This window comes from Triticum dicoccoides, chromosome 2B (assembly GCF_002162155.2).
Source record: "Triticum dicoccoides isolate Atlit2015 ecotype Zavitan chromosome 2B, WEW_v2.0, whole genome shotgun sequence".
NCBI classification, from domain to species: domain Eukaryota; kingdom Viridiplantae; phylum Streptophyta; class Magnoliopsida; order Poales; family Poaceae; genus Triticum; species Triticum dicoccoides.
The window spans coordinates 219,186,628-219,197,704 of record NC_041383.1 but is presented as its reverse complement, the minus strand read 5'-3'; positions in this window follow the sequence as shown (position 1 = coordinate 219,197,704).

The window sequence follows — 11,077 nt, the reverse complement described above, 5'->3', positions numbered from 1 at the left end:
GGGATGATGCATTACGGAACGAGTAAACAGACTTGCCGGTAATGATATTGAAGTAGGTATTGAGATACCGACGATCGAATCTCGGGCAAGTAACATACCGATGAAAAAGGGAACAACATATGTTGTTATGCGGTTTGACTGATAAAGATCTTCATAGAATATGTAGGAACCAATATCAGCATCCAGGTTCCGCTATTGGTTATTGACCGGAGATGAGTCTCGATCATGTCTACATAGTTCTCGAACCCGCAGGATCCGCACGCTTAACATTTGGTGATGATCGGTATTATGAGTTTATGTGTTTTGATGTAGCTAAGGTTGTTTGGAGTCCCGGATGTGATCACGGACATGACGAGGAGTCTCAAAATAGTCGATACATCAGGATTGATATATTGGACGACTATGTTTGGACTGCGGAATGGTTCCGGGTGAGTTCGGGTAATTACCGGAGTACCGGGGGGTTATCGGAACCCCCCGGGGAGTCTAATGGGCCATATGGGCCTTAGTGGAGAGAGAGAGGGGCGGCCAGGGCAGGCCGTGCGCCCCTCCCCCTTGGGTCCGAATTGGACTAGGGAAGGGGGGCGGCACCCCCCTTTCCTTTTCCCTCTCTCCTCCTTCCTTCCACTCCTACTCCAACTAGGGAGGGGGGCATCCTACTCCACTCCTTTATATACAGGGGAAGGGGACACCCCATAGACACACAAGTTGACAGTTGTCTTAGCCGTGTGCGGTGCCCCCCTCCACAAACTTCCACCTCGGTCATATCATTGCAGTGCTTAGGCGAAGCCCTGCGTCGGTAACTTCATCAACATCGTCATCATGCCGTCGTGCTGACGAAACTCTCCCTCGACCTCAGCTGGATCTAGAGTTCGTGGGACATCATCGAGCTGAACGTGTGCTGAAAACGGAGGTGCCATACGTTCGGTGCTAGGATCGATCGGATCGTGAAGACGTACGACTACATCAACCGCGTTGATATAACGCTTCCGCTTTCGGTCTACGAGGGTACGTGGACAACACTCTCCCCTCTTGTTGCTATGCATCACCTAGATGGATCTTGCGTGTGCGTAGTAAATTTTTGAAGTTACTGTGTTCCCCAACAAGATGATGGTAGCAACTACACGGACTGGGTCCGTAACTTGAGGATTATCCTCATTGTTGCACAGAAGAATTATGTCCTTGAAGCACCGCTAGGTGTACCACCCCCCAGCAACTGCAGACATTGTGAATGCCTGGCAGTCACGTGTTGATGACTACTCGATAGTTCAGTGTGCCATGCTTTACAACTTAAAATCAGGACTTCAAAGACGTTTGAATGTCATGGAGCATATGAGATGTTCCAGGAGTTGTAGTTAATATTTCAAGCAAATGCCCGAGTTGAGAGATATGAAGTCTCCAACAAGTTCTATAGCTGCAAAATGGAGTAGAATAGTTCTGTTAGTGAACACATACTCAGAATGTCTGGGTACCACAACCACTTGACTCAGCTAGGAGTTAATCTTCCTGATGATAGTGTCATTGACAGAGTTCTTCAATCACTGCCACCAAGCTATAAAGGCTTCGTGATGAACTATAATATGAAAGGGATGGAAAAGACAATTCCCGAGCTCTTCGCGATGCTAAAGGATGCGGAGGTAGAAATCAATAAGGAGCATCAAGTGTTGATGGTTAACAATACCACTAGTTTCAAGAAAAAGGGCAAAGGGAAGAAGGGGAACTTAAAGAAGAATAGCAAGCAAGTTGCTACTCCCAGGAAGAAGCCCAAGTCTGGACCTAAGCCAGAAACTGAGTGCTTCTACTGCAAAGGGACTGGTCACTGGAAGCGGAACTGCCCCAAGTATTTTGGCGGATAAGAAGGATAGCAAAGTGAAAGGTATATTTGATATACATGTTATTGATGTGTACCTTACTAATACTCATAGTAGCGCCTGGGTATTCGATACTGGTTCTGTTGCTCATATTTGCAACTCGAAACAGGGGCTACATATTAAACAAAGATTGGCTAAGGACGAGGTGACGATGCGCGTGGAAAATGCTTCCAAAGTCGATGTGATTGCCGTCGGCACGCTACCTCCACATATACTGCTGAGATTAGTTTTAGACCTAAATAATTGTTATTTGGTGCCAGTGTTGAGCATGAACATTATATATGGATCTTGTTTGATGCGAGATGGTTATTCATTCAAATCAGAGAATAATGGTTGTTCTATTTATATGAGTAATATCTTTTATGGTCAAGCACCGTTGATAAGTGGTCTATTTTTGTTGAATCTCGATTGTAGTGATACACATATTCATAATATTGAAGCCAAAAGATGCAAAGTTAATAATGATAGTGCAACTTATTTGTGGCACTGCCGTTTAGGTCATATTGGTGTAAAGCGCATGAAGAAACTCCATGCCGATGGACTTTTGGAATCACTTGATGCTTGCAAACCATGCCTCATGAGCAAGATGACTAAAACTCCATTCTCCGGAACAATGGAGCAAGCAACTGACTTATTGGAAATAATACATACTGATGTATGCAGTCCGATGAGTGTTGAGGCTCGCGGCGGGTATTCTTATTTGCTGACCTTCACAAATGATTTGAGCAGATATGGGTATATCTACTTGATGAAACATAAGTCTGAAACATTTGAAAAGTTCAAAGAATATAAGAGTGAAGTGGAAAATCATTGTAACAAGAAAATAAAATTTCTGCGATCCGATTGCGGAGGTGAATATTTGAGTTATGAGTTTGGTCTTCATTTGAAACAATGTGGAAGAGTTTCGCAACTCACGCCACCTGGAACACCACATCATAATGGTGTGTCCGAACATCGCAACCGTACTTTATTAGATATGGTGCGATCTATGATGTCTCTTACCGATTTACCACTATTGTTTTGGGGTTATGCTTTAGAGACGGCTGCATTCACGTTAGATAGGGCACCATCTAAATCCGTTGAGACGACACCATATGAACTGTGGTTTGGCTAGAAACCTAAGCTGTCATTTCTTAAAGTTTGGGGCTGCGGTGCTTATGTGAAGAAGCTTCAACCTGATAAGCTCGAACCAAAATCAGAGAAATGCGTCTTCATAGGATACCCAAAGGAGACTGTTGGGTACACCTTCTATCACAGATCCGAAGACAAGATATTCGTTGCTAAAAATGGATCCTTTCTAGAAAAGGAGTTTCTCTCCAAAGAAGTGAGTGGGAGGAAAGTAGAACTTGATGAGGTAACTGTACCTTCTCCAGAATTGGAAAGTAGTTCATCACAGAAATCAATTCCAATGATGCCTACACCTATTAGTGAGGAAGTTAATGATGATGATCATGAAACTTCAGACCAAGTTGCTACCGAACCTCGTAGGTCAACCCGAGTATGTTCCGCACCAGAGTGGTACGGTAATCCTGTTCTGGAAGTCATGTTACTAGACCATGACGAACCTACGAACTATGAGGAAGCGATGATGAGCCCAGATTCCGCAAAATGGCTTGAGGCCATGAAATCTGAAATGGGATCCATGTATGAGAACAAAGTGCGGACTTTGGTTGACTTGCCCAATGATCGGCAAGCCATAGAGAATAAATGGATCTTCAAGAAGAAGACTAACGCGGATGGTAATGTTACTGTCTACAAAGCTCGACTTATTGCGAAAGGTTTTCGACAGGTTCAAGGAGTTGACTACGATGAGACCTTCTCACCCGTAGCGATGCTTAAGTCTGTCTGAATCATGTTAGCAACTGCTACATTTTATGATTATGAAATTTGGCAAATGGATGTCAAAACTGCATTCCTTAATGGATATTTTAAAGAAGAGTTTTATATGATGCAACGAGAAAGTTTTGTCGATCCTAAAGGTGCTAACAAAGTATGCAAGCTCCAGCGATCCATTTATGGACTGGTGCAAGCCTCTCGGAGTTGGAATATATGCTTTGATAATGTGATCAAAGCATATGGTTTTATACAGTCTTTTGGAGAAGCCTGTATTTACAAGAAAGTGAGTGGGAGCTCTGTAGCATTTCTAATATTATATGTAGATGACATATTGTTTATTGGAAATAATACAGAATTTCTAGATAGCACAAAAGGATACTTGAATAAGAATTTTTCAATGAAAGACCTCGGTGAAGCTGCTTATATATTGGGCATCAAGATCTATAGAGATAGATCAAGACGCTTAATTGGACTTTCACAAAGCACATACCTTGATAAAGTTTTGAAGAAGTTCAAAATGGATCAGTCAAAGAAAGGGTTCTTGCCTGTGTTACAAGGTGTGAAGTTGAGTCAGACTCAATGCCCGACCACTGCAGAAGATAGAGAGAAAATGAAAGTCATTCCCTATGCCTCAGCCATAGGTTCTATCATGCATGCAGTCCTGTGTACCAGACCTGATGTGTGCCTTGCTATAAGTTTAGCAGGGAGGTACCAAAGTAATCCAAGAGTGGATCACTGGACAACGGTCAAGAACATCTTGAAATACCTGAAAAGTACTAAGGATATGTTTCTCGTTTATGTAGGTGACAAAGAGCTTGTCGTAAATGGCTACGTCGATGCAAGCTTTGACACTGATCCATTTGACTCTAAGTCACTTACCGGATACATATTTATATTGAATGGTGGAGCTGTCAGTTGGTGCAGTTCCAAGTAGAGCGTCGTGGCAGGATCTACGTGTGAAGAGGAGTACATAGCTGCTTCGGAAGCAGCAAATGAAGGAGTCTGGATGAAGGAGTTCATATCAGATCTAGGTTTAATACCTAGTGCACCGGGTCCAATAAAAATCTTTTGTGACAATACTGGAGCTATTGCCTTGGCGAAGGAATCCAGATTTCACAAGAGAAACCAAACACATCAAGAGACGCTTCAATTCCATCCGCGATCAAGTCAAGGAGGGACACATAGAGATTTGTAAAATACATACAGATCTGAATGTTGCAGACATGTTGACTAAGCCTCTTCCACGAGCAAAACATGATCAGGACCAAGACTCCATGTGTGTTAGAATCATTACTATGTAATCTAGATTATTGACTCTAGTGCAAGTTTGAGACTGAAGGAAATATGCCCTAGAGGCAATAATAAAGTTGTTATTTATATTTCCTTATATCATGATAAATTTTTATTATTCATGCTAGAATTGTATTAACCGGAAACTTAGTACATGTGTGAATACATAGACAAACAGAGTGTCCCTAGTATGTCTCTACTTGACTAGCTCGTTAATCAAAGATGGTTAAGTTTCCTGACCGTAGACATGTGTTGTCATTTGATCAACGGGATCACATAATTAGAGAATGATGTGATGGACAAGACCCATCCTTTAGCTTAGCATAATGATCGTTTAGTTTTATTGCTATTGCTTTCTTCATGACTTATACATATTCCTCTGACTATGAGATTATGCAACTCACGAATACTGGAGGAACACTTTGTGTGCTATCAAACATCACAACGTAACTGGGTGATTATAAAGATGCTCTACAGATGTCTCTGAAGGTGTTTGTTGAGTTGGCATAGATCGAGATTAGGATTTGTCACTCTGTGTTTCGGAGAGGTATCTCTGGGCCCTCTGGGTAATGCACATCACTATAAGCCTTGCAAGCAATGTGACTAATGAGTTAGTTGCAGGAGATTGAACTAGGTACGATGATACCGACGATCGAATCTCGGGCAAGTAACATACCGATGACAAAGGGAATAACCTATGTTGTTATGCGGTTTGACCGATAAAGATCTTTGTAGAATATGTAGGAACCAATATGAGCATCCATGTTCCGCTATTGGTTATTGACCGGAGATGTGTCTCGGTCATGTCTACATAGTTCTCGAACCCGTAGGGTCCGCATGCTTAACATTCGATGATGATTTGTATTATGAGTTATGTGTTTTGGTGACCAAAGTTTGTTCAAAGTCCCGGATGAGATCATGGACATGACGAGGAGTCTCAAAATGGTCGATAGGTAAAGATTAATATATTGGACGAAGGTATTCATAAACCGGAAAGGTTTCGGGACATTTCGGATATTTATCGGGGAATCGAGGGGTTACCGGAACCCCCTGGAGAAGTTATGGGCCTTAATGGGCCATAAGGGAGTAGGAGAGGGCAGCCCACAGGGTGGCGCCCCCCCCTATGGCAGTCCGAATTGGACTAGGGGAGGGGCGCGGGCCCCTCTTTCCTCTCCCTCTCCCTCTCCTTCCCTCCTTCCCCCTCTTGGAATAGGAAAGGGAGTCCAACTAGGATTGGGAATCCTAGTTGGACTCCCCCTTGGCGCGCCTCCTAATGGCCGCTGGCCTCCTCCCTCTCCTCCTTTATATACGTGGCCAGGGAGTACCCTAGAGGCACAATAGTTGTTTCTTAGGTGTGTGCGGTGCCCCCCTCCATAGTTTACCACCTCGGTCATATTGTCGTAGTGCTTAGGCGAAGCCCTGCGCAGATCACATCATCAACACTGTCGCCACGCCGTCGTGCTGACGAAACTCTCCCTAGACCCTCTACTGGATCAGTAGCTCGAGGGATGTCATCGAGCTGAACGTGTGCTGAACACGGAGGTGCCGTACGTTTGATACTTGGATCGTGAAGATGTTCGACTACATCAACCGCGTTAACTAAACGCTTCCGCTTTCGGTCTATGAGGGTACGTGGACACACTCTCCCCCTCTCGTTGCTATGCATCTCCTAGTTAGATCTTGCGTGATCGTAGGATTTTTTTTGAATTACTACATTACCCAACACAATACCCATACCTGTATAAATGCATCAAGTGCCACCCCTTGTTGGTTTTGGAGTATTGACGACAAACTTGGTTGTGGGACTAATGTGTTTGTGATATTCACAGGAGAACACATGTAGAAGTCTCATTTGATTCGGTTTACCCATCAAAGATGACCCCTAAAAATGTATGAAGACATTAAAGATAATGATGGTTCACGAATTCATTTGTGTTGAAGATAATGACACGCGAGGGCAATTACTCGAAGACAATGGAGCACAAATACATAGTCTTTTGGTAGTTTCATTTTCTTCTTTCCTAAGTCATAGGAACCACTAATCTGTTAAGTAGGGTCGAGGTAAACAAAGTCGGAAAATTGACGTGATGCTCAACCTAAAATCTTATGTTTTTGAGTGAAGACTATGAGAAAAAAATCTCTTCCAGAGTAGGTTGAGTCAGCTTTACTTGGAGCCCAAGTCAAGCTGCCACGTGTGTTTCAAATATGACCGTTGGACACGTGTCAGTTGTCCATTAACCCAGGGTCATTCCAGACATACCATGTTGGGTTACCTCCTGACTATAAAAAGCCCACCCCCTCCGCCATAAGTTGGCACGACTTTTGTCATTTGAGAGCAACCCACCTCTGAAGCCTTTGACAGAGAATCCCTGCGAGGACAAACTCAAAACTCCTAGAGGCCAAAGCCCAGAGTGTTTTGAGCATCACCGAAGTCTTTTTGTTCTGTGTGAACTGAAGACTTGTTACACTTGAAGACTGTGATCTTCCAGTCGGTTAGGCGTCACGCTTTGAGCATCCAAGAGTCATTGTGGATTTCCAGTGAACGAAGCGTGTGAAGGTTTGCAAGTCTACCTTGAAGACTTACCCAAGTGATTGGGCAAGATCTGTGGGTCTTAGCTCAAGGGGATAAGGTAAAGACGTAGTCTTCTGAGTTCAATATGAGCCTCCCTAACCAATCACACAGTTGTCACAACAACTGGAACTGGTCCAACAAATCAGTTGTCTTCATCGAGCTACTGGTTCTATCACTTCACTCCTTACTTAATGTTTTAGTTTCATGAAGCCTTTGCCTGCTCATTCTGTTCGAAGCCATTGTGTGAAGACATTCCCTCTGATTGTATCTTTGTCTTCACACTATCTTACTAAACTACTCTGTTTTACCTAGTTGTTGCTTGTCTTGACATATCTCTTCAATAGTTGTATGTCATTTCAACATTCCTAGTGTATCTTATCTTCCGCTGTACCATATTTAGTTACTAATCCACTTCCGCATCTTCGAAGACATTGTCTGTCTTGAAGACTTTCATAAAAATAGCCTATTCACCCCGCTCTAGTCGCTAACTAGCACTTTCAATCCGCATACTCATATACTAATTCCCTTTAACAGGTAGGTCTCAGGTGTCATTCACTAGGGGGGAAGACCTAGCCGATTTACCTTGGGCTAACACAGCCGCTAGCCTCGACCTAAAATCCCCTCCCCTTACCGATGCACGCGATATTGTTCAAATGGGTCAATCTTGTTTTGTGAACTCAAAATTTTGTCTCTTATTTTGTGGGTCTTATTATATACACTCCTTCATTTGATCATTTCGAAGTAGGGGTTGCAGAAGTATCTTCAATAAAAGAAAAATAGGGCAAATTGTGTCCCTCTTATTTGTCTTGTAATTGGGAAAAAGAAGAAAGAATATATATTAATGCTTTCTCTAAAAATTCACTTAAAGACTACTCATCCATGAATGTATTAGTGCCATCTACTTCATGCTTATTGCTATCCACTTTTGAAATTAATACTCCCTCCGATCCAAATTACTTGTCGCTCAAATGGATGTATCTACCACTGAAATACATCTACATACATCCATTTTAGTGACAAGTAATATGGATTGAATGGAGTATGATGTCTACTATGCAACTTTATTCTTGTAGAGACGTGTTGGGCCTCCAAGCGCAGAGTTTTGTAGGACAGTAGCAATTTTCCCTCAAGTGGATGACCTAAGGTTTATCAATCCGTGGGAGATGTAGGATGAAGATGGTCTCTCTCAAACGACCCTGCAATCAAATACAAGAAATCTCTTGTGTCCCCAACACAACCAATACAATGGCAAATTATATAGGTGCACTAGTTTGGCGAAGAGATGGTGATAAAAGTGTAATATTGATGGTAGAAATATATTTTTATAATTTGAATAAATAAAAACAGCAAGGTAGCAAATAGTAAACGGGTACAAAAACGGTATTGCAATGCTTAAAAATGAGGCCTAGGGTCCGTACTTTCACTAGTGCAACCTCTCAACAATGCTAACATAGTTGGATCATATGATTATCCCTCAAAGTTTAACGAAGAGTCACTCCCGAGTTCCTATTAGCGGAGAACAAAAGATAGGAATTGTTTGTAGGGTACGAGACCACCTCAAAGTTATTCTTTTCGCTCGATCTATTCAAGAGTTCGTACAAAAATAACGCAAAGCTATTTTTTCCGTTCGATCTATCCCAGATTTTGTACTAGACTAACACCAAAGCATATTCATATTCATAATACTCAATCCACACAAAGAACTACAAGGAGACCCCAAAGTTTCTATCAGAGAAAAGATAATAAAAACGTGCATCAACTCCTATGCATAGATTACCCCAATATCACCACGGGAATCCGCGAGTTGAATGTCGTAACACATATCAAGTGAATCAATATGATACCCCAATTGTCACCTCAAGTATTCATACCGCAAGACATATATCATGTGTTCTCATCTCTGAATATTCAATCCGACAAGACAAAACTTCAAAGGGCAAAGACACAATTCATCACAACAAGAGTAAAGAGGGGAGAAACATCATATGATCTGACTATATTAACAAAGCCCATGATACAGATCATGAGAGAGAGAGAGAGATCAAACACATTGCTATTGGTACAAACCCTCATCCCCGAGGGTGCACTACTCCCTCCTCATCATGGTGGCTGCAGGGATGATGAACATGGCCACCGGAGATGATTCCCCCCTCCGGCAGGGTGTCCGAACGGGTCTAGATTGGTTTTCGGTGGTTACGGAGCCCTGCGGCGGCGAAACTTTTGATCTAGGGTAACCCCGATGGCTTTCGGAATATTTGGGAATTTATAGTGCAAAGAGGGGGTGCGGGAGGCCACCGAGGTGGGCACAACTCACCAGGGCGCGCCCTGGTGGGTTGTGCCCCCCACGGGCCACCCCTAGGTGCAACTCTAGCCCATTGGGTTCCTTCTGGTCCATAAAAATCCCCGTGGAGTTTCGTTGCGTTTGGACTCCGTTTGGTATTGATTTCCTGCGATGTAAAAAACAAGCAAAAAACAGCAACTGGCACTAGGCACTGGGTCAATAGGTTAGTCCCAAAAAATGAAATAAAGTTGCTATAAAATGATTGTAAAACATCCAAGAATGATGAAATAATAGCAAGAATACTTCATAAATTATAGATATGTTGGAGACGTACCAGCATCCCCAAGCTTAATTCCTACTCGTCCTCGAGTAGGTAAATGATAAAAGAAATAATTTATGAAGTGTGAATGCTAGCAAAGTGCATAAGTTTGATCAATGAAAATTTCAATCACTTTTCCTAGCATCATAACAACAATTCTTTCTTATAAAACTTCTCATGTTATAGTAGCAACCAATTCACATGTTAAGGTTCAAACAATGAACTCTCTTGAAACTCAACAACCTATGTTCTTAGTCACCAAGCAATTGTAATTCAACTTATTCAACAGAGTTTAAGTAAGAGCTCCACATACTCAACTATCATATAGTGTTCTATATTGCTAACACTCGCCGCATACACATGAGCAAAATGTTTCAACCGGACACATAGAAAGATTGGGGCTTATTGTTTTGCCTCCCAACGTATTCACCTCAAGGGTGATGTCAACCATAATAACTCATGCTACCCATATTAAACTGGACATATATGCCTAGATCTTTCCTCACCACATGATGCTTGCCAAAAGAGAAAAATAAAAAGGAATAGAGAGAATAACTTTGACTCTTTGCATAAAAATAAATACTGAAAAGTAAAAGATAGGCCCTTCACAGAGGGAAGCAGAGGTTGCCATGCTCTTATTTGTTTGTATGCTCAATCCCTTAGTGTAAAAGAACGTCACGTTATATTGCCCCTTATGATAGCAACCTTTATTATGCAGTCCGTCGCTTTTATTGCTTTGCCATCATAAGTTCGTACAACGCTCAATTTTCTCTTACACTAAATGATCTAACACTTTTAGAAGCAATTTTTATTGCCTTATTGCACCGATGACAACTTACTTGAAGGATTTTGCTCAATCCTTAGGTAGGTATGGTGGACTCTTGAAAATTAAGATTTGGGTTTAAGGGTGT